This window comes from Pelodiscus sinensis, chromosome 8 (genome assembly GCF_049634645.1).
Source record: "Pelodiscus sinensis isolate JC-2024 chromosome 8, ASM4963464v1, whole genome shotgun sequence".
In the NCBI taxonomy this organism is placed as follows: Eukaryota; Metazoa; Chordata; order Testudines; family Trionychidae; genus Pelodiscus; species Pelodiscus sinensis.
Genome location: NC_134718.1, coordinates 19,107,905 through 19,131,596, shown reverse-complemented (window position 1 = coordinate 19,131,596; position 23,692 = coordinate 19,107,905). Strand labels below are relative to the sequence as shown.

Genomic DNA, 23,692 nt, shown 5'->3' with positions numbered 1-23,692 from the left:
GCACTATTCCCAGATAAGTCCTGGCATTCACTATAATTCAAAAACATTCTTCTGAGTCATAGTCACTACACCCTGCAGCCAGGCCAAGCAAGAAAGGAATTGTTATAATACCCTAAAAGCAAGCTCAGCCCCACAGAGCAGTGAACTGAGGAAGAGGTGGGAGGAAATAGAGAATCAACCTATTCCGTCCAACTCTCTATCCACTGACTCTACGGGAGATAGCTGTTCACTCCTCCCCACCAGGCCCTAGGTCTGGATAGCTTGCTAAGTTGTATAGTCTTCCTACTCCCTGGCAGTAGTGAACAACCTAATAATAATTAAACACTCACTCCCTTTGGCTTCCTCAGCACATGCGTATGAATAGCAAGATGTTCTGAAAACAATTCCCACGAGCACCCGTGATATAGGGTCCTTTTACTCATCCATTAACAACAAATACAGAGGAGTTAAAGGATGTACTGAAGTTACGTAGCAATTCATTGGCAGGTTCCTTCCAGTCCTGTACTTTAAAGTGAGGAGAAGGCAGGAGGAGGTTTTACAGTAGTCCCCACATTCATACTGCTATTCATTGCTAAAAACTTCCCCCTCACAATCATTTTAATTGTGAGGAATTTACATCGATCAATCGATTGATAGATATTTCACCCAAACTCACAAGGGCAATGAATTGACAGCCAGCATGAAATATCTAAGGGCTATGCAGTCATCCGCATCCTCCAAGAAACATTAAAAGTTGTGTCAAATCCTCACAAAAGCAATGGAAATACACCAAACCCAACCCAGATATTTCAAACATCCATCTTGGATCACTTGTGTCTATGAATAATTAACAACCCCATTTACATTTCTCACACATAAAACTCTCAGCTGCATTTCTCAAAACATATGGTCTAACAGTGTGTTTTATCTAATTACATCTGTGGAGTTAATTGTATCTATCATTTGCTCCCCATTGTGGTATTTTGGTGAAACACAAAAGGCTTTCAACCCAATTTGTTAGCAGATTACTTTAAACCATAATTTAACTATAAAAAAGGATTCTGCATGTGCCTTGGGCAGGCTTAGCCTCCCTCCCCACCTATTTATGATCTAGTATACTCAGAAGACAGAGCTAAGCATCCAGTTTATCCTGAACTTGTTACACAAGGAGCTGATAGATACACCTCAAGGTGCAGATGGTGATGGAGGATGGATAAATATATTCTTCCTCTTATTGCAATGTATTAAATCAAGCCCACATTTGACAATTCTGAAAGGTTTCTCTTCACATGCACAGTTGGAAAATGCCTTCTGACATCAGGTAAGTAGTCAGTCATTTATCTGGGGATGACTGCAGAGGAGAAGGGGAGGAGAGACTCACAAATCCCCATTGTGGCATTTTTCCCATGTGACTATTAGCAAAAAACAAACAAAAAAAGCACCTCTTTTTGGAGAGTCCATCTTTGCTCTGAAATTCTGTATTCTGACTGCTATGGAATTCAGCACAGCCATTTTCTGCCTGAGAAAGTCCATTTATATGTAACTGGGTGGCAACTGCAAAATGAATCACAGGAAGCATTCTTCAAAGCGGGGGCTATTGACAAGGCTGTGCTGCAGAGAGACAGTCCTGTGAACAAGATTATCTGTCACAAGATAACTCACTGTGAGATCAAGCTCTGACCTTGCACTGAGTAGGCAAAAGCAGCTCTCAGGAGGTAACAGAAGAGGGGTTGTTAGAAGGTGGAATTGGGCCAGAGCTACTTCCTTTAGAAGACTGCAAGCAACTGTCATTGCTTTTAAATGGGATTAGTTATCAGCACTGGATAGTTAGAACCTCTTGGGGGTTTCACTGTAATTTTCCCACCTCCCAAAAAAATCCAGAATTTCCCCCATCTCGCACCCACAGTGTTTTGTCATTGAGAATGCAGGAAAACTTGCACTGAACACTTTACATTTTTAATAGCCCCAATTCCCTTCTCATTTATTGCTGGCATCAAAATCACTAAAATCAGTGGATTCGCACTAGTGTGAAGAGGAAAATCAGGTTTCAGCTGTTAGCTTGCAGGGCCAGTAGCTCATTAATCAGAATGCGAGTGAGCCAAAAATATAGAGCATGGGGCCTGAGCGTGGAATACTGAAAAATTACCTGCATAAAGTTCTTCGGGAAGAGTCCTAATCCTGTGAAGATGGATCTTCACCTGTCTCCTCACCTTCCCCCCCCCCCCCCCCCCACATTTGTGGGAAGTTGCACTGATGCACCTGTGGACTGTTTCAGAACAAAAATGGCCATCCAATCTTTGACACCTATTCTATATACTTATTCATGTGTGTTAGTTTCAGCTGGATTCAGCCCTTAGCAACACAATATGCCTCTAAAGGTCCCCAAATGCTGCTTTGTTTCTTTACCTCCTTGATATCAGATCCCCACTGTACATGCATACTTTCTGCATTCATCGTAAACCAGCAAAATTGCATACAAGAAAATACCAGTCTCCACCATCACAAGTGGATGAAAAGAAGTGCTTTGGCCATGCTTTAGATATTTCCAATGCCACGGAGAAGCAGGGAATTCAGTACTGGAACCTTGGCAGCGAAGTGAGGAGAAATAGGTTTTCAGATATTTTGTTTTAAATGTTGCACCATTCCAAGTCTTCATCTAGATATATTTTCTATTCTACGGTCTTCACACCCAAAAAGATTTTTAAAAATTTGCAGTGCCCCTTGAAATAGTGGCGTATTTGACTGTGCAAGATTGATTTAATGGTCATCAAATTTTTGCATGGAAAAATTTTTTTGCAAGAAAATTTTACTGCCTGTTCCTGCTAAGTGCTTTATACCCACAACTCCCACAGAAATGCAAGAAACTAGAAGCTGGGTCTTGAGCCAAGTCTTTTCAGTGGAAGTGGAGAGTGTTAAATGAAACAGAATCAGACATTCACTTTTCAAGATTGGGAAATCCTTTTGGCCCAAGATGCTAAAAGTGGTAGGAGTATAAAACATCTGGATGTTGTTGTATTCTGTGTCATGAAACAAAGTATCACATAAAAATATAGCAGATATTTTTTCAACCCACTTTGGTATACTGAGGTAAAAGGCCTTTAGAAAATGTTTACTTAAAAGACCGAAATGTGTGGGCTACCTGTAGCTGCACGGGAGCAGCCATTAGTCAAGTAGAAGATGTGTTTAAAATCAAATACAGGCCATCCTCACTATAAGTCCAAGTTTTTTGTAATGTATAGGTTACGTCTAGACTGGCATGATTTTCTGCAAATGCTTTTAACGGAAAAGTTTTCCGTTAAAAGCATTTGCAGAAAAGAGCGTCTAGATTGGCATGGACGCTTTTCTGCAAAAGCACTTTTTGCGGAAAAGACTCCGTGCCAATCTAGACACGGTTTTGCGCAAGAAAGCCCCGATCGCCATTTTCACGATAGGGGCTTTTTTGCGCAAAACAATACCGCGTTGTCTACACTGGCCTTCTTGTGCAAAAGCATTTGCGCAAGAGGGCTTTTGCCCGAATGGGAGTATCATAGCATTTCTGCAAGACGCACTGATTTCAGACAGTAGGAAGTCAATGTTCTTGCGGAAATTCAAGCAGCCGGTGTAGACAGCTGGCAAGCTTTTCCGCAAAAGCAGCTGCTTTTGCGGAAAAACTTGCCAGTCTAGATGCAGCCATAGAGAAACCACTTAAAGTGGGGAAATTTTTTTGACTTCCATTTGAGCAAATTGGGGGAAGTGTTTCTCACGCCTTACAGCGTGGAATGGGAGGACCTATAACGCATCACTTTCTACAAACCTCAATGACTTCAGTGTGGAACAGAAAAATCATGGAGGGGATCCTCGAGAAATCCATTTTGAAGCACTTGGAAGAGGGGTAGTGATCAGGAGTAGTTAACATGGATTCACAAAGGGCAAGTCGTGCCTGACCAATCTGATTAGCTTCTATGATGAGGTAACTGGCTCTGTGGACATGGAAAAGTCAGTGGATGTGATATATCTTGTCTTTAGCAAAGCTTTTGATACGGTCTCCCACAATATTCCTGCCAGCGAGATAAGGGAATATGGATTGGATACATGGACTGTAAGATGGATAGAAAGCTGGCTAGACTGTCTTTCCCAATAGTTAGTGATCAATGGCTCGATGTCAGGTTGGCGGTCGGTTTCTAGTGGAGTGCCCCAAGGATCTGTTCTAGGACGGGTTTTGTTCAACATCTTTATTAATGACCTGAATAAAAGGATGGATTGCACCCTCAGCAAATTTGCAGATGACACTAAGCTTGGGGGAAGAGGTAGATACACCAGAGGGCAGGGATAGGGTCCAGAGTGACCTGGATAGATTAGAGGATTGAGCCAAAAGAAATCTGATGAAGTTCAACAGGGACAAGTATAGAGTCCTGCACTTGGGACAGAGGAATCCAAAGCATTGTAACAGGCTGGGGACTGACTGGCTAAGTAGCAGTTCTGCAGAAAAGGATGTGGGGATTACAGTGGATGAGAAGCTGGATATGAATCAACAGTGTGCCCTTGTAGCCAAGAGGGCTAATGACATATTAGGGTGCATTAAGAGGAGCACTGCCAGCAGATCCAGAGAAGTGATTATTCCCCTTTATTCAGCTTTAGTGAGGCCACATCTGGAGTATTGTGTCCAGTTCTGGGCCCCCCACTATAGAAAGGATGTGGACGCATTGGAGAGGGTCCAGATGACCAAAATGATCAGGAGGTTGGCATGCATGACCTATGAGGAGTGACTGAGGGATTTGGGTTTGTTTAGTCTGCAGAAGAGAAGAGTGAGGGGGGATTTGAGAGCAGCCTTCAGCTTCCTGAAGGGAGGTTCCAAAGAGGATAGAGAAAGGCTGTTCACAGTAGTGACAAATGGCAGAACAAGGAGCAATGGTCTCAAGTTGTGGTGGAAGAGGTCCAGGTTGGACATTAGGAAAAACTATTTCCCTCGTAGGGTGGTGAAGCACTGGAATGGGTTACCTAGGGAGGTGGTGGAATCTCCATCCCTAGAGGTTTTTAAGTCTCATGTTGACAAAGCCCTGGCAGGGTTGATTTAGTTGGGATTGGTCTTGCCTAGAGAAGGGGGCTGGACTTGATGACCTTCTGAGGCCTTTTCCAGCTCTATGGTTCTATGATTCTAAGGTCCAGGTGCAAGTCTAACATCCTACACCCAATGCTAATACAATTATTGAACAATACTGTTATTCCAATACTTCCCGTGTCCACAAGCAATATAAACATGCAATTTTTGAAGCAAAGGACCCATATTTTTAGTTTGTATCTACTAAGAGCCTTGCTAAAGGCATATTTTATTAATTGAATGTCTGTTAGCCAAGAGACTGATCCAAAGCTCACTGAAGCCAATTGAAAGATTCCCATGTAACTATGGGACAATTGGGCAGGGGACTGGAATTGATGACCTCCTGAGGTCTCTTTGGCTGTGTCTAGACTACATGCCTCTGTCGTCAGAGGCATGTAGATTAGACACATAGACAAAGTCAAATGAAGCTGCGATTTAAATGATCGCGGCTTCATTTAAATTTACATGGCTGCCGCGCTGAGCCAACAAACAGCTGATCAGCTGTTTGTCCGCTCAGCGCGCTAGTCTGGATGCTCCCCTGCTGACATCAAAGCCCTTTGTCGGCAGTCCCATTATTCCTCGTGGGATGAGGTTTACTGGGGCTGCCGACAAAGGGCTTTGATGTCGGCAGGGAAGTGTCCAGACTAGCGCGCTGAGCAGACAAACAGCTGATCAGCTGTTTGTCGGCTCAGCGCGGCAGCCATGTAAATTTAAATGAAGCCGCGATTATTTAAATCGCGGCTTCATTTGACTTTGCCAAACAAACAAATCTACATGGCTGATTCTATGACTTATAGTGGGGATGCCCTGTACAGAGTTAGGAAGACACTTGTTAAGATGTATGGAACAGCTCATTGTACACTCACTCTCAGAATATCCACAGGACTCTGCTTAACAAAAAACAAACAAAAAAAGCATCAGCTGTTATGAGACTATTCTACTCACCTACTGCCATTTCAACATACAAGGCAGAGGACTGGAGCACCCAGTCACTCACAGTGAGTCCAGCTTCTTTCCAGGAAAGAAAATGAAAAATTCTCTTTGTTTGTATTCCTTTGTACATCGGTGGCAGCTCTTCCAAGTCTTCAAGGCGCAGGAGTATGTCTCAGGTGTTTTATCACTGAACTAAGCATCCATCAAAGCTTTGCAATGGGAACATTGGAAATGGGAGTTCACTGTTCATCCAATAACAGGTGCCTAATATTTGCACTGGAGATAATTGTCCCACCTCAGCACTGCACAGCTGAGCAAGAGAGCTCTCTCTGGGGAGCTACCCAGGGATTAGCAGAGTCCACTCTCACCATAGCTACATGAAGATGTCAGGACGATGCTTAGCCCTTGTGTATATTCAAAGTTATACCACTTCAACTTTAAATCAGCTTTAAAACCAGTGCAGACCATGTGGTGACAATGGAATTTAAACCTAGCTTATATGGAGGGATTGATACATGAGGCTTTACCTCAGTTTAGCAAAATCATGTTTAAAGCCATACAATTAATTAAACCGATTCAACCTTGTACCTAGATAAGGCCTTAGTTGCAGGATGGCCCCTCCACACGGGCCTGTATGGAGTGTGCTGGAGTTACAAAATCCTTCTGCATAATGGCACTGTGGTGGTTCTACTATTTTGGGGGCTGCTCTCTCTTATGTCCACTTTCATTTCCCCTTCCTGTTCTCACTTTTGTGCTTCCTTTCAGACCAGCCCTACACCTGACCTAAACTCCCTCTTCCTTCCTGTAGCAGGGCAGCTGCCCTGTACTGGCCCTTTAAGGGCCAAACCCCAGCCTGGAGCAGGCCCGGGGAGTTCAGCCCAGCTGGGCGGCGTTGGCCAATTAAGGCCCAGCTGGGAGCTATAAAAGGGAAGGGCTGCTTCAGCAAAGGCAGTGTGAGCCTGGCTGCCGAGGGAGCAGGACACTCTCTGGAGCTAGGGCAGGGCTAGAGAGTCAGGCTGGGCCAGGGTGCTTGGACAGCCAACCGGCCAGCCTGCTAGGCCTGCGGCAAGGCCGTGAGCCTGGCTGCCGAGGGAGCAGGACGCTCTCTGGAGCTAGGGCAGGGCTAGAGAGTCAGGCTGGGCCAGGGCGCTTGGACAGCCAACCGGCCAGCCTGCTAGGCCTACGGCAAGGCCTGCTGGAGAGACACCAAACCCCCGGAAGGGGGGCTCAGAGCGAGTGATTTGGGCACTGCCGGAGGGCAGTGTGGCGAAGAGACATATGTGACCGGAAGGGTTCCAGAGGGGAAACGTCCCGTGAGCGGAGGCCTGGACAGGCGGAATGGACTGATTCTGGGACAGACGACGGACCCCCGCTACGGTGGTGAGTGACCCCCTCGCACCCCCCTCACACTTCCGATATGAAATTCATCACAGTTACGTCTATACTGCAGGCTTTTTGCACAAGTACAGCTGTTCTTGCACAAAAACTTGTGACGCATCTACACTGCACGCGTGTTCTTGCGCAAGTACATTTACAGTAATGCGTCAGAAAAGGGGGCTTCTTGTGCAAGAGTTATTCCTCTCCCTATGAGGAATAAGCCCTCTTGCACAAGAAGGCAGTATGGATGGGCAACCGGGATTTCTTGCACATAAACCCCTATGGCTAAAATGGCCATCAGAGCTTTCTTGCCCAAGAGAGCATCCACACTGCCATGGACGCTCTTGTGTAAAAGCACATGGCAATGTAGACGCACTCTTGCGCAAGTACTTCTTGCACAAAACAGCTCTTGCACAAGAAGCCTGCAGTGTAGATGTAGCCCACCTTCCCTGATTGAACTAGAACCCAGTCTCTCTCACAAGCCTAAGGCTACACCTCCACTCCATGCACCACAGAGTAGGGATGTTAGGAAGCGTTTAATTTGTTAATCGTGTCAGACACAATTTTTGTCAACTACACAATTAATCAATAAGGGTTAGCAGTGAAAGCACTAAATCCCTGGACTCACGCCAGGTCCAGCACCCACGGCTGGCCTGAGCCATTTTGGTGCTCTGGGCCCCAGGCGCTTGGTGCTGCCCCCAAGACGTGCGGCCCTGCCTCCAGGTGCACAACGCATGTGCAGGCCCGCCCCCAGGGCGCGTGGGCGGATGCACGGTGCACTCGCTGCCCAGATGGCCTGGCCACTGCTGATGGTGCACGACCCGGGGCCACCGGGGCAGGCTGCGCCTGGCCGTGCAGGGCCCTGCGGCCGCTGGCCGGCATTGCAGGGCTAGGGGTTAACACAGCCCCCGTCCTGGGCGGCCGCTGCCCCCAGTATGTTGGCACCCTGGGCAAGCTAGCCCACCCCTTGGTCTGGCCCTGCCAGCGCCAACCCTGCTGATTAGGGGACTGAGGGGCCAGTGCGCAGGTAGGCTGGCTCAGTCCTGACTTGCGCCAGCTCACCGGCACACAGTCCCCTGTAATGTAGAGCTGCAGAGAGCAGTTGATGCTGGGACCCAGTGCGAGCTGGAACTGAGCCAGCCTCCCTGCGCTCTGGCTCCCGAGTCCTCTAATAATTCAGAGCCGCAGCAGGAAGCCTGGGATTGAGCCAGTCTGTCGGCCAGCCCATTAAAAAAATATACTTGTGGAGCTGCAGGGAAAGGGGGGTTGCGTGTAGCCGGTAACGTTAACAATATACTCCTGTTTATTGGCTAATCGTTTAGTCGACTATACTATTGGATCCCTACTACAAAGGCACAGCTGTACCACAAACACTCCTTACAGCAACAGTTTGTCTTATTGCTCTAGTAAATCCTTCTCCTCGAGATGTCAGAAAAAAATTTCCATCAACATACTTGTGTGTACACCAGGGTTATGTCAACCTAACTATACTGCTCAGGGGTGTGAATTCACATCCCTGAGCAAGACTGCTAAGTCTACCTAATTTTAGGTGTACACCAGGCCTCAGTTACACAGTGAACTGCTTGGAGCAAGGATCTTGTTTTCTGGATGTTGGCAAAGCACCATGTACATGTAGGGAGATACACAAATACATGCAACAAGAGCAGTGAAAGCAAACACTCAGTGTGGCCCGAAGGAGAAAGAAAAGACATACCTGTGCCATTAAAGAACCAGGGCACTCTGAGGGGCTGTTATATATATATATATATATATATATATATATATATATACACACTTGGAAATATGAGAAAGGGAGTACCACATTCCATGGGGGAGAGGGAAAGATGTGGAAGCCAGGAGAGCTAGGCTGTGCATCAGCTACAGAAGTTCACATCTGTCTTCTGTGGACAAAGCTGACTTGAGTTTGATGGCAGATTTCTCAGACACTCTGCAAATTAATTTTACGCCACACTATGCAATAGGCAATTTCTTTTTATTTAAATAATAGGCCTGATTAATAGACCTGTGATGCATTTAGAAAAACATTGAGGGTATGTCTAGACTACATGCCTCTGTTGGCAGAGGCATGTAAAATAGGCTACCTGACATAGTCAATGAAGCAGGGATTTAAATATCCCCAGCTTCATTAGAATAAAAATGGCCGCCGCACTGTGCCCGTTCAGCTGATCGTCGGCACAGCACGAGACTCAAGATGTGGATCGGTCGGCAGGGGAAGCGTCTTTCGACTACTCCCTTATGCCTCGTGAAACGAGGTTTACAGGACTTCACTGAAAATGATGAGTGGACATAAACAAACATTCCTCCCATATGAAATGTTTTCTGAAACCTAAGTTGATAAAGATAAAAAGGGTCATCCTGTCAGTGTGAGAGACAGTCTTTTTTTTCTTGTCAACATATAGCATATGTGTGCTAGATTAAAACAATCTTTATCTGCTTTTAAGACACTTCTCTTATTTTACTCAGGTATCACTCTTGATTAACGTGGACCTGAAATCAACAATCAATCATAATCAAATTCATGCAAGTCACACAGAAAAGGTATGCCAATCCCCATGTTTTCTGTATATAGAGTAGTTTATAATTTTGATTCAAGTTCTTAACCATGGTAATTAGTACAAACTAAGTTTGTCTGTAGGTCAAGCACCTCTTGGAGCCTGACACTCCATCTATAATGTGAATTCTTATTTATTGGTATTATCTAAGGTATTGCCACATGTCTTGAAAGAGGAGTAGACATTACCACAGCCATTGGAAAAAAATCATGACAAATTGAATAGATCCGCCCACTGAAGCCAATAAAAAAGTTCCTATTTACTTAAATGGGCTCCAGATCAGGCTGGACTGTGTGGTGGAATTAAATCAGATTGATATTCAGTGTGAAAATCCTGGTAGCAAAAAAGAACCAGGATCACTGTCTCCTTTTCAAATCTAAAGAGACTTGGTCTTTGTTTAAAGAGCTATTTTAATATATTTTGCATTTCTCTCCTCTAACATTACTTGCCATTGTCAGAGATACAGTACGGTCATTTTTTCCATCCTTTGCAAAGAGTTTTAATCACTATTATTGTAATTAGTTTAAGAAAGCCAATGACATTCTGGCAATTTAAAAAAAAACATGCCCATTAAGTAGTGAATGAGGGTGCGTCTACACTCAAAATAAGCTACACAAATTGAGATACGTCAATTGTGTACACAACACTTATTTTGAAAATAAGAGCATTCTTCTTCTGACTTCCCTTACTCCTCATACAATTAGGGTTATGGAAGTTGGAGTAAGAAGTCCTCCAACTTGACAGTATTTAGACATTATTTCAAAATAACTGTCTGATATCTAGATGTGGACTGTGTAGATGCAGTTCACAATTTGCGTATCTTTCCCCCCCTCTTTTTCCAAAAGAGGCTTTTCCAAAATTTGGCCCGTCTACACAGGGCCAAATTTCAGAAAAAACTCCTCTTTCAAAACATCCCTTATTTCTCTCATGAGAGGAATACAAGGATGCTGAAATAACATGTCCACTTTTTCGGAAACTGTTCCAAAAAAGCGGATGCATTCCTTGGACGTGGAAGAGCTTTTCCGGGATACCTCTGGTATCCCGGAAAAACTCAGCAGTCTAGACATAGCCTGAGTGACTGGATACATAGTTTTGTATAGTATTCTCTCAAGCATCAGAGGCCTGAACTTATGCTCCCTGAAATTTACAGACCTCACTATACATTAAATCAGCCCCTCCCCCACTGATAAACATTCATTTTTCCATAATTAGTCTTAAAAGCTCATTTGCACAGAGAGAAAAAAAAATAGGCATAAATGACTGTATCTTCCCATCACTTTCAATGGGAGTTTTGCACACAGATGAGATGATATGGCCCAAATATTTTAAAGGAATTAATGAAAATTCTGCCCTGAGATGTATGCATGAATGCATGCATGAAGCACATATTGACTGTCGTGGGAGCTACAAACACATCTGAGGAGAGGATTTGACACCATTAGCTTATTAAACCCTTATGAAGAGAGAGAACAGATTTGTTACGGTACTAGATTTAGTATAAAATTAATCTCAATTAAACCTTTTATGAACATTTCCCTTATGACCAGAGCTATGCAAACCTAAGATTTTTCACTTTGCACATAGACTTTGAGAGCTTGAATTTCACAATTTTACCAAATACAAATTCAGCACACACATACAAAAAAAACCCCTATTTTTCAGAATCATAACAAGCAACACAAGAAACTCGCCCAAGAGAAAGTCCACAGTGCTGGGGCATATATATTTTTATATATATAGTGTAGGGCAAAGAAAAACTAAATGGCTTTTAACCTAGGGGAAAAAAGTGAGAAAGGGGGACTAATAACTACAGTCCTGTGTACAGGCAGTCCCCGGGTTATGTACAAGATAGGGACTATAGGTTTGTTCTTAAGTTGAATTTCTACGTAACTCAGAACTGGCTCCAGATTTAGCCGCTGCTGCTGAAACTGACCAGGGGCTGACTACAGGAAGCCCGAGGCAGAGTTGCTCTTCCCCCAGCTTCCTGGAATCAGCCACTGATCAGTTTCAACAGCGGATGAATCTGGAGCCTGGGACAGAACAGCTGGGGCGCTGCCGGGTAGGTCCCCCCAGGACCAACCCGGCAGCACCCCAGCTGCTCTACCCCAGGCGTCCACAACAAAAGCCTGGTCTGCTGGGGGGGGGGGGCGCACTAGCTGCCCCCCCCCCCCCGCCCCCAGCAGACCAGGGAGACCCGGAGCAAAGCCACAGAGGCGCGGGACTCTGCCGCCTCTGCGGCTTTGCTCGGGGTGTCCCTGGTCTGCTGGGGACCCCCCCAGCAGACCAGGGACACCCGGAGCAGCTTTTCTCGCCCTGGAGGACACGGTGGCGGGACCACTGCGCGTCTGAGTGGTCCCACCGCCTGCGAGTTCCGGGGCGAGAAAAGCCCTGTTCGTAAGTGCGGATACGACATAAGTCGGATCTGTGTAACTCGGGGACTGCCTGTAATAGAAAATTGGTATCCATATCCGCATCTGCAAAAATAATTTGGGGATATCTGCATTTATATCTGCATAAGTGCCATGGATATAAAATGGATATCTACAAATTTGCAGGGTTCTAGATTCAAAATTTGTATATACATCCTAGTGACAGACGATGTAGGAAAAGCTGAAGTACTCTATGCTCCTCCCCCTGGCCGTACGCTAGAGCCAGAAACTGCAACCCGGGTTGGCTCTCCCACATCAGAGGGCAGGTCAGGGCTGGGAATCATGTCCCAGCCCCACCTCACCCAGAGCAGATGCCAGATGGAGCTGGGAATCACAGTCTGCCCCCCACCCATGAGCATACACCATGGGGATCTGGGAACCATGTTCTGTCCCCCTCCTCCCTGCTCTGACGCAGACACCATGGGGGCTTGGGAACCATGTTCTGCGCCCCCCCCCAAAGGAGAGGCCAAGGGGGCAAGAAACCACAGCCCCCCCGGAGGAAACGCCAGGAACCAGCGTTGTTGTTATATTTATGGAACTTCTGCAGATATGGATACCAATTTTCATTACACAGAACTGTAGTTATTAGTCTCCCTTTCTCACTTTTCCCCCTAGGTTAAAAGCCATTTAATTTCTCTTTGCCCTACACTATATATATATATATATATATATATATATATATATATATATATATATATATATATATATATAAATCTATTTATGCCCCAGCACTGTGGATTTTCTCTCGGGTGAGTTTCCTGTGTTACTTGTTATGATTCCCCAAGGAGTCACTGGGGCTGGGAACTGCTGTCCTGCCCCACTGCCAAGCCCAGGCGGTACAGCCCCACCTCACCCCACCCCACATCAGTGCTTCCTTCGCCACTCCGGGTGGCCCCACTAAGCTCCCCTGGCTTCTGCATTGACCCCCCTGCCCTCCACTTCCTGCCCTGATGCCTGCCCACTCCTGCTGTGAGCTCCACCACATACCCCACCCTCTACTCTGAACCCCCCGCTCCTGCTGTGAGTGTCCAACCTTTGCCCTCATTCCTGCCCTGAGCCCCCCAAACCCTGCCCTGAGTCCTCCACCCACCAGCTCCCGGCCAGAACCTCCCCCCACACACAAACACACACAACCTCCTGTCCTGAGCCCCCCAAGTCCTGCCCTGACTCCTGCACCCCCCTTTCCCTGCCCTGAGCACCCCCCCCCCACATTCAACCCCTGCTTTGTACAATTATTTCAATATAGCATGTACATTTTCCTTTTATTTTCAAAACAAAAACCAAAAAATCCCAACATTACTACAATTAAGGATCTGAGCAACATGGGGTAAATCTACTAGTATTAATATATTACTTCATATGCATTTTCAGCCTTACAACACTAAGGGCCATGCAATGTCCCTCCAAAAAGTGTTGTTTTGCAGGCTAAAGGTCAGACTCTCACCGTGAGGTGCTACCATATTATCAACAAGTTCATATATGGCCATAGATTGTCCGCTTCAGGTACTGGAAGCTTCTTGTATAAATCCCCATGAGTGCAAAGAAAAATGTATCCTCAATAATCTACAGCAAGAACTAATACATGGCACATTTCATGCACACTACCTTGAGGCCCTCGTTTCAGGGTTACTATCTCTCTAAAGCATTGCTCATGTTAAGTTAATAATTTAAATGTAATTAAATTCAATAAACCACAACAGATTATATAAGAATCAACCAAGGCAGACGAGTTGCTAGCTCTTGCTTGCATCACACATCTATTGTTTTGGGTAACAGAGCAACAGGAACACAGGATGGAAGTAAACAAAAGCGAAGGGGTGAACGGAAAACCCCCTAGCAACTGAAGCACATTCCTCTATCCTTGACTAAAGTTAACCCCCGCCTCCATCACACCCTCTCCTCTGCTTCAACTAACAAGCTTGTCTAATGAGTTCTGTCAGGGGACTTTTTTCACCAGATTAGGAAAGCAACCAGAAGCAGTAGTGTTTCTGCACAAGCTGGAAAAGGATTTCTATGTAATTAGCCCCACTGTAATTACTACTAACAGTCCATTCCTAAGGAATACTCTGCTAAAGCTATTGGCATATTGAGACCCAACTGGTTATGACTCAGTTGTTACTGTTCCGCTTAGTATAATTATTTTTATGAGAATAAACCCCACTGTGCCATTCCCCAGGGAGCCCTGAGGTAAGCTGTGCCCAGCCTGAGCCTGCGCCTGATACTCTGCTCCAGCCGAGCCTGCACCTGACACTCTGCTCCAGCCCTGATCCTCTCCTGCACACCAAACTCCTGCCCCAGGCTCATCCCGGAGTCCCTCCCACATTCTGAACCTTTTGGCCCAACACCAGAGCCTGCACCACCTGCACTCCACCCCTCTGCCCCAGTCATAACTGAATTCACCTGAAAAAGCAAACTCACAGTCAAGCAAATTCACTCACTCCAAAGTTAGTGTTCACACCTTGTTCCTTGGAATCTCTTGAACCGGTATGTAAGACAGCTGCCTTCTCTTCAACCTGGAAAAGAGCTCTGTGTGAGCTCAAAAGCTTGTGTTTTCCAAACTCAGAAGTTGGGCCAATTGAAGATGTTACCTCACAGAGACATACTGGGACCAATCCAAATGAGCGTAGGGGGGACTGGACCTTACATTGCTTTGCTTTACATGCTCCCACTAGGGCTGCCAGGCATCCAGTTTCTTACTAGAACACCTGGTTGAAAAGGATCCCTGGTAGCTCCAGTCATCACTGCTAACTGGGCTGTTAAAAGTCTAGTTGGCAGCACAGCGGAGATGAGGCAGATCCTTGCATATCCTATTTCGGCATGGCCCCCAGAAGCAGCTAGCATTTCCCCGCCTCCCATAGGTGCAGGAGAAGCCAGGGAGGCGCCACACACTACCCCCACCTAAAACACCAACCCGACTGTTCCCAGGAGCGTGTAGAGCCAACTGACCATGCCTCAGTATACGAGCCAGAGGGAAAAATGCTGACTCCTTTTGGGAGCTACTTGAGATAAGCACCACTCACACCCTGACCCTTTGCCTGTGCCCAATCTTCCAACCCTCAGCCCCCTCTTAGATCATAGAATTCTAGGGCTGGAAGAGACCTCAGGAAGTCACTGAGGTCTCCTCCTCCTAAAAGCAGGACCAATCCCAACTAAATCATTCCAGCCAAAGTTTCAGGCTGGGACTTAAAAACCTCTAGGGATGGACACTCCACCACCTCCCTAGGTAACCCATTCCAGTGCTTCACCATCCTCCTAGTGAAATATTTTTTGATCATATCCAACCTAGACCTCCCCACACTGTAACTCAAGACCATTGCTCCTTGTTCTGCCATCCATCACTATTGAGAACAGCCTCTCTCCATCATCTTTGGAACCCTCCCTTCAGGTAGCTGAAGGCTGCTCTCAAATCCCCTCTCACTCTTCTCTTCTGTAGACTAAAGAAGTCCAAATCCCTCAGCCTCTCCTCATAGGTCAAATGCTTCAGCCCCCTAATTATTTTGTTGCCCTCTGCTGGACCACATCCTTTCTGTAATGGGGGGGAGGGAGGAGAATTAGATGCAATACTCCAGATGTGGCCTCACCAGTGCCAAATTAAGAGGAATAATCACGTCTCTAGATGTGCTGGCAATGCTCCTCCTAATGCACCCTAATTTGCCATTAGCCTATTCAATCCATATTTCTTTAAATTGCTGACAAGAATAGTGTGGGAGACCGTATCAAAACCATTGCTATCGTCAGGGTACATCACGCCCACCACCTTCCACAGATTCATAGAGATTCATACCTTGTCATAGAAAGAATCAGTTTGGTCAGGCATGACTTGCCCTTGGTGAATCCTCTCTTCTAAGTGCTCCAAAATGGGGATCCCCTTCCAGACCTCCCTCCTGGAGACCAATCCCAAGCACTCTCCCACACCCAAACTCCCTCTCAGGGCCTGCACTCCCTGACATGTCCCAACCCCCACCCCAGCCCCCTCCAGCACTCCCAATTCCTTGGCCCCACCAGAGCCTATACCCCCCAGCCAGAGCCTTCATCCCCCCAGGACCCCAACTCCCTGCCCCCTTCCACACTTTGAACTCCTTATTTCTGGCTCCAGCCCCAAGCCCTGACCTCCTCCCAACTCCTTGTCCCAGACTAGTGAACATGAGTGAGTGAGAAAGGACATGGGAGACTGAGTAAGACAGCAAATGCAGGACAGGGCAAGTGAGCAACTGAGGACAGAAAAATGGAGTGAGGAAGGGGCATGGCCTTGGAGAAGGAGCAGAGAAGGGACTAAGGTACAATCAGAAAGTTGGCAACCCTAGCTCCCACCTTAGCCACCCACAAACGGCCTTCTAGCTACACCTGATTCTCACCAATCTTGGTTATACTGTACTGTGACCTCAATACACCCCCAATCCTGGATCTTCTCACAGAAATGTATGTCCTGTGTCATCGAGACTTCTTCAATACTTCTTCAATGTCCTTTACTCCTTTACAGGAATAATGTGCGAATTGTCTTAAATAGCTATCCATGCATTTCAATGTGAACACAATGAATCAGATAAACTGATAAAGCAAGTTTAACTACAAAGAGATGGATTTCAAGTGGATACAGGTGATGAGGCATAAAAGTTGGAAACAGTTACAAGAAAAATAAAGATATAATGCTTACTGGTGCCTAACTTAAACTATATTAGATTCAAGCAAAGTTTATTACCACGTGCTCCAGCCAATTACTAGCCAACCTCTCTGGTGAGGACCCTTCCCTCATATTCAAACAGCTGCTTTCTTTTGTCTTCACAGTTGTGGCAAGAGATAGTGGTGTTTTTGGGTGTTTGTCCCTCCTTTTTGTGGTTCCGTCTCTCCTCTTCAAAAAGAATTCAGATGAGAACCAGGAGCCAAAAAGTGTGTGGAAGGATATTCCCTGCTGTGCTTTTTTCCACCTGTTTAACTTCCTTTGTTTTCCTTTCCTCCTTAAATATAAATGAAGGCAAGCACACACACTTCTTCCTTTGTTTTAGGACACACTTGGCTGGGCAGGGCTGTGAAGTTTGGAACATGTGTTAACATCATACAGGGAAATAGTAAACTTAACAGTGTTGCCATATATTTTACAATACTGACCAGCAAATGATGAGTTTTCAAATGATACTTTACAAAGCACCTCTTGTGCAAAGATCACAACAGCACACAGGCTGTATTTCACCACACTCCCACACCCTGTCTCTCTTCTCAAGATGTTGGCTAGGAGTCTCACAAAAAAGCAGCCAACTAAAGACAGCAACATAGAAGGAATTTGGGGTAGTTAGGGTTAATGACTGGGAAAGATCAAGCTGTGTAAACTGGATTGGATCCCAGTCTTTCCATGCACTTCAGGGGGCTTTGGATCCGACATATAGCTAGACTAACTAACCACGGGAACTTGTCCTCATTTCCCCCTTCCCATTTACTGATTGCCTCATTCACTTTTCTCTGACTTTGTCTCTATTTAGATTATTAACTCTGAGGTGGGAGTCAGATTTTTGTGCATTTTTACAGCATCTAACACAAGTGGAGTTTGAATATTGGGTTGAGGTTTTATAAAGGTGTTCAGTTAGTTCTACTAGTTAGAAATTTGTACCAGACACTGATGTTCTGAATATGGTGACACGCCACAAATGAAAATCAAAACCAATAACCCTTAATATTATTGAATGCAAACCTTAGCAGACAGTAAAGGCCCTGAGCCTACAAATACTTAAACAATTTGATTAACCTCATGCTCATAAGTAGCCAGAACTGCTCTCAGGGACAAGTGAGGCCTCCATTAAGTCTTAGCAAGAGTGGTGCCCAATTTGCCTTAATTCCATTATTACAAGGATGCTCACTTTTTTCCAAAATGCTCACTTTTTTCCTCTTCACTTTTCTGCTTATTCACTCTGCATGGCTTTACGTGCCTTTTGTACGCTCATGCTATTAGCTTTGTACTGCATTGGGGCTTGCAAAGGGTATATACATGGTCAAGCCTGAAACACTCTCTGGCAGGTGGCCTGATGTTAGCATTCTAAACAGATTCCCCCTCCCTGCCCTTCTTTATAACACACTATATTGATCAGCATTTGCTTGTACTCATTGGAGATCTGGTTTTCCCACTTTTCATGAATTTAATTCTCTTAGCTCCAGCTAAGCAGCTTGACACATACAGCCAATCTTGTACGGTTTTGATAATTAACAATGTATTATTTCAAAGACATTTGGGTTCATTTAAAGGGATTCTATTGCCCTTCATAAGTAAATGCTGCAGTCATAATAGCTATTTTTTCTTGTTTTCTAACTATACAGAGCATAAAGGAAGTAGTGAGTTTTGAATAAAACAAAACATTTCCTCACTAATATAGTTCATTACAGAGGTGTGGGTTTTAAGCATTTACTCAGTCTATTAAGATGAATTACTTCGAATGCACATCTTCCATAAGACTTGGTACTTTAAGTCAGGAAATATGAAAACTCTTATTCTATCTGAATAGCCAAAGGCAGGTAAACTCCATCTACTTTCATTATGATCACTAATCTTATTACAGACATGCCTTTCCTCCATTTATAACTGCACTTTATAGTTCTTCTGTAATCCAGATTTCCCCTTCAGTCCACAGGAAAACAGACAGTGCTGATGGAAAACCATTAGAAGCTTAACAGAGATTAAAACTGTATTAGTCACTTAAATGCACTTAATACCGATTCAGTACATGTAAAAGCTAGAGACTGGCCAGCTATAATTTCTTTTCAAATGTCTCCAGGAAAACAATTAGAGAAAAGGGGGAATGGATGTTTTAAATTCTTGCAATGAAGACCATATTAGAAAAAGGAATTGGTACATGTAGAGAATATTCGGCCCAGGGAATGTGACGATCTATGCGTAGTGCACTCTCCTCAGTGAACAGACAGAGCTTTGTTGTTCTAGATTTTTACTGCATTCAAAGCTAGTATGATACAGATTCATATGGAAAACAGATCCAACCATAGGGGGGATTTATCATCAAATAGCCATAAAAATGTGTTTGGATGCATGAAGTCTGAAGAAAGAGCATTCTAAACAGCACATAATGATTCTGAGTTATGAGATTAGGAAATCACAGTTGTACCAGTCAGAACTAGTTAGTCAAAACATGAGAATAGCCATTGTGAAGATGTTGTAATACCTTCCAGAATATGCAGTCACAATACAGCCTACTTCTTGGGTGCTGGCTGGGCCTATCCTTCAGATTCATATTCCCCACCTATCGCTGTCATGCTTACATACCCTTCAGCAGAGTGTTTCTCTGCAATAGTTGCCTGGGCTCCAATTCAGGAAAGCACCCCTATTTAGGGCAACACCTGCTTTTTAAAGTTCAAAATGTTCACAAGTACCATTTGCTTCACTGACACATAAAAACACACTTAAGTACTTGTCTTGAATAGAGATGAACTTAACCGAATCTGTAGTGGTCAACTGAGGAAGAACTTTGTACGTGTTAGTTTAGGGGTGGTGAGGCCTGCATTCTTTCCCCCCTTTCTCTATATCTGATGAGCCAGAAGCAAGTCTTTGGGAACATACGCCACTTAAGATAAGCATTGTTGCCAGTATAGCAAGAACAAGTATAAGATAAGGGTAAAGCACAAGAACGAATAAACAATTCTGTTTACCCTAACATACTGATCACGTAAACAGGGCTAAAGAACAAGAAGATCCAGATCAGAACCAGATTGATAACTAACAGCTAAGCTCTATATCAGCACTAATGAGTAAGCCCTGGAAATTTCCAAACTGCCAAACAGGGCATGAAAAATGTATTTAAGGCTGCCTCAGAGCCTAGCAAATCGGACTTCACCAATGGGCTTTGGGTACCGGCGCCTCAGAAGCTGAGACAACCTCCCACTTCATCCGCAGCCTACCTGGGGTCCCAGGCTTGTAGGAAGGGACGTAAGATATGCCGCTTCTTTGTTATGTTGTTCTTCCATTTATGGTGCACAGCTGTTAGCTGTCAAGAAATAAACCGTTCGTGTTTGACAGATACCTGTGTAGCGTCCTTTGTACTTTGGGAACCCAGTGTTGGACCTTAGACTTACTCTTGCCGACTACAGAGTCCTTAAGAGCTTTCCTGATATGGGAAAAAAGTAAGCAGGTGGCATTTTTTTACTAAAACTCTTCTATAGTAGAAGCAATTCGCTTCTCTTTTAAAGAAGCACAATTCATTGTTGCTGTCATCATAACCCTAACAGCTTTCAATTATACAATGTAATATTACTAGTTCAATAGAAAGTTGCAAATATGACACACCAAGTTCTCAGGAAGATCGTTTAAGTAAGCTTGCGTGTTTTTTACTAGAAAACAGCAGAAAGGCAGATAGAAAGAAATGCATTGGGAAGGCAAAAATCCATTCCCTTACATATGACTGCTGTATTCACAAAGAGCAGCAAAAGCCTGTTGAATTTTTTTGTTGCACTGAAGCAGTAAGTGCTAGCACTAGAAATCTTTTTCATATGGCTTTGGGAGTACACAAGACTGTCAAGAACTGATGATGTTTCTAATGATTGTACTTCAAGTCAAATTTGATTCTCAAGCGTCTGATACTTTTGTGTTTTACCTATGAGTTATATGAGTTTATAGCTACATTCTTCATTGGGGCATGCACTTAACTACTGTTGACTTTAGTAAAAGCTTGGCCCATGCACACGAGGATAGAATTTGGTACCAAGACTGGTAGAAGTGGTAAAATTAGTGGCAATACATTGAAATGTGAAAACAAACCACCACGCATCACAACAACTGCTAGTGGGTATCTTTAGTCATGTGACTTAGCTGAGTATAGTGCTAAAGAACTACAATGTCAGTGAAGAGGTTCTTGTCCAAAAATATACCTTGGTAACTATCGTTTATCCTTTTTACAAGTCTAGACCATTTGTACAGGTTGCACAGCTGAAAACCAGCAGCCTCTGGTCTAGGAGGACCACAGATGCTCCTGGACCAGAGAGCCCCAGTGTAGCAGGAAGGCCATCTGGGGCTGGGGACAGTGTCCTATGGCAGCTCACAGCAGCCTGCGGCAGTATAGGATAAGGGATGGAGCCCCACGGAAGCAGGCCCCAGCAGCCAGAGGCAGCGTGGGGCTAGGTTTGGAGCCTGTGTCAGCCCAGTAGCCAGCCAGCAGCACTGATCAGGTGGCAGGCTTAGAGGTCAGTGGCAGGAGACCTCCCCTGGTCTGGCAAATTCTCCCCTTCGGGATCAGTTGGGTCCAGAGAGTGCTGAAACAGGGTGGTCCAACCTGTATTTCAGAATAAGAAAAAAGCGCACAGAAAATACTGTAGTGAAGCACCATCATGCTAAACTGGAACTGAATAGCAGACTGCTTCTGTAAATAGACTTTTCTATGTTTATGGTGCCAGCCACAGAAAACAGAATGGCATTATCTTCCTTTCAGTTGCATAGCTACCAACTCCACAGACTGTTTTGATTCTCTTAAAGCTAAATGAAAAAGGCTGCCCCCCACGTTAAGTCTATTTATTTAAACTTGCACATAAAGCTAGAAGGGGGCAACTATTCATATGTGCTAGGTGCCCTTGACATTATTTTAAAATACAACAAGACTGATGTGCAAACAAGGCACAGCAGCACAATGCAGTATAATCCACCACCACACCAAGTACCTGAATGTTTTACAGCATTAATCTCTTGCATCCATTCCCTATCCCTCAACCCTACAAGGTACCGAGAGGCCATTTACTTCCCATGCTCATTCTTCCTTAATGATGCATACACATTTTAAAGGGTTGATTCTAACTCAAAGAGCATATAGCACCATCAGACTAGCTTTTTAAATGAACAGGCAAATCTCGTCTCAGAGGAATAGTGCACAAGCAGGGAGTGATTAGCTCTCCTTCACATATGAGTAAGGCTTGCATAAGTCATTGGTACCTTCAGCAATCACAAATTAAGAACCTTTCATATTTATGAAACATAATCACCCTTCAAGGCTGAGATACAAGATTTGAGTTTTCTGCTAACATCAATGTCTCCATAACCAAGGCATTGATACCTATAGAAACCTTTGTAAACAGTATTTGAGGCTGCTGGAATGGATGGGGAAGCACTTTTAGAAGTGCTGGTGAAAAGAGAATAGCAGAAAAAAGGAATAATTTATAATCACAGTTAATCATATCAATCACAAAGGTCACAGAGGTGCAGTTGTCAATCTTTTAAGCTGCTACTTTGCAAGACAGAATCTCGGAATTATTTTTGCTATGAAAATTCCATAAGAATTCATTTTAAGTGGTTAGATTTGTGTCAAGACAGTCTCCACATATAATTTAATCTTTTAGACTAAAAAAAGTCCTGGAATACCCCACTCATAAAAATCACAACATTGCTGCTGCAGTTACAGAGGGTAATGTCACATCTCTTAAGTACCAGCCAGTAGAGAAAACTAAACAGGCCATATTTTGACTTTTCCTTGCTGATCAGTAGAACAAATTTTTGCTCCAGTGAATAGATATTTCTCACTGACTATCCCACTGACGCTTGGTTAATCCTGTTAAAGAAAACCTGTGAAAATAAAAATCAATTATCAAGTAAAGCCATTAAACTACTGTTGAAGTAATTTGAAAATCTATTATGACACAATTCATTCTCACGTAGGAAAGTGATATTTGCCTGTGTTTTTAATTCAGTTAAACTGAAAGAATTTTAAGTTTCTGTTTTCTAATAGATGTCACAAATCAGGGCTAGGCAGTTTAGCTCAACAGTCAAAGCAGAGACAGCCTGGCAAAGGTGTTAGAGCTGGTGTCAACAGCCACATGAACACCATGGGTCAAAGCTGGAGTTAGGGACCTGCTGTTGGGAATCACACAGAGGAGCAAGGCTGGAGAGGACTGGATAGGAGCAAGGGCTTGGCACAGAGCTCGAACAAAGCTAGGAGCAGGCAAGTAGAGGAAAGATCACAGCTGTAAGCATGTAGAATAGTGGTAGAAATGTAGCCGTGTTAGTCTGGTGCAGCTGAAACAAAAAACAGGACTGTGTAGCACTTTAAAGACTAACAAGATGGTTTAATAGGTTATGAGCTTTCGTGGGCCAGACCCACTTCATTTGATCTGAGGAAGTGGTTCTGGCCCACGAAATCTCATAACCTATTAAACCATCTTGTTAGTCTTTAAAGTGCTGCATGGTCCTGTTTTTTGTTTCAGCTGTAAGCATGTGCACTAAGCAGCAAGAGGTAAATTGTTCTTGGGCCCTTGAGAAGTTCTGCCTAATTCAGGGCTACTCAACTATGGAAACCCCGGGGGCCACAATGATACTCACAGCACATGCCAAGGACCGTAACTTAAGTGTGGTT

The 23,692-nt window shown here is 44.5% G+C and overlaps 1 protein-coding gene and 1 long non-coding RNA gene across 3 annotated transcripts in view; one reads left to right on the top strand and one right to left on the bottom strand.

The window, feature by feature from the left end:
* The window catches only part of GRID1 (glutamate ionotropic receptor delta type subunit 1), a 1,054,628-nt gene that overhangs the window by 937,398 nt on the left and 93,538 nt on the right, over positions 1–23,692 (bottom strand). The gene's annotated exons all lie outside the window — the stretch shown is intronic.
* On the top strand, positions 7,255–14,677 carry LOC142830490 (uncharacterized). Its single transcript, XR_012905786.1, has 3 exons — positions 7,255–7,369; positions 9,851–9,925; positions 14,545–14,677. It is a non-coding gene; the product is annotated as an uncharacterized LOC142830490 (long non-coding RNA).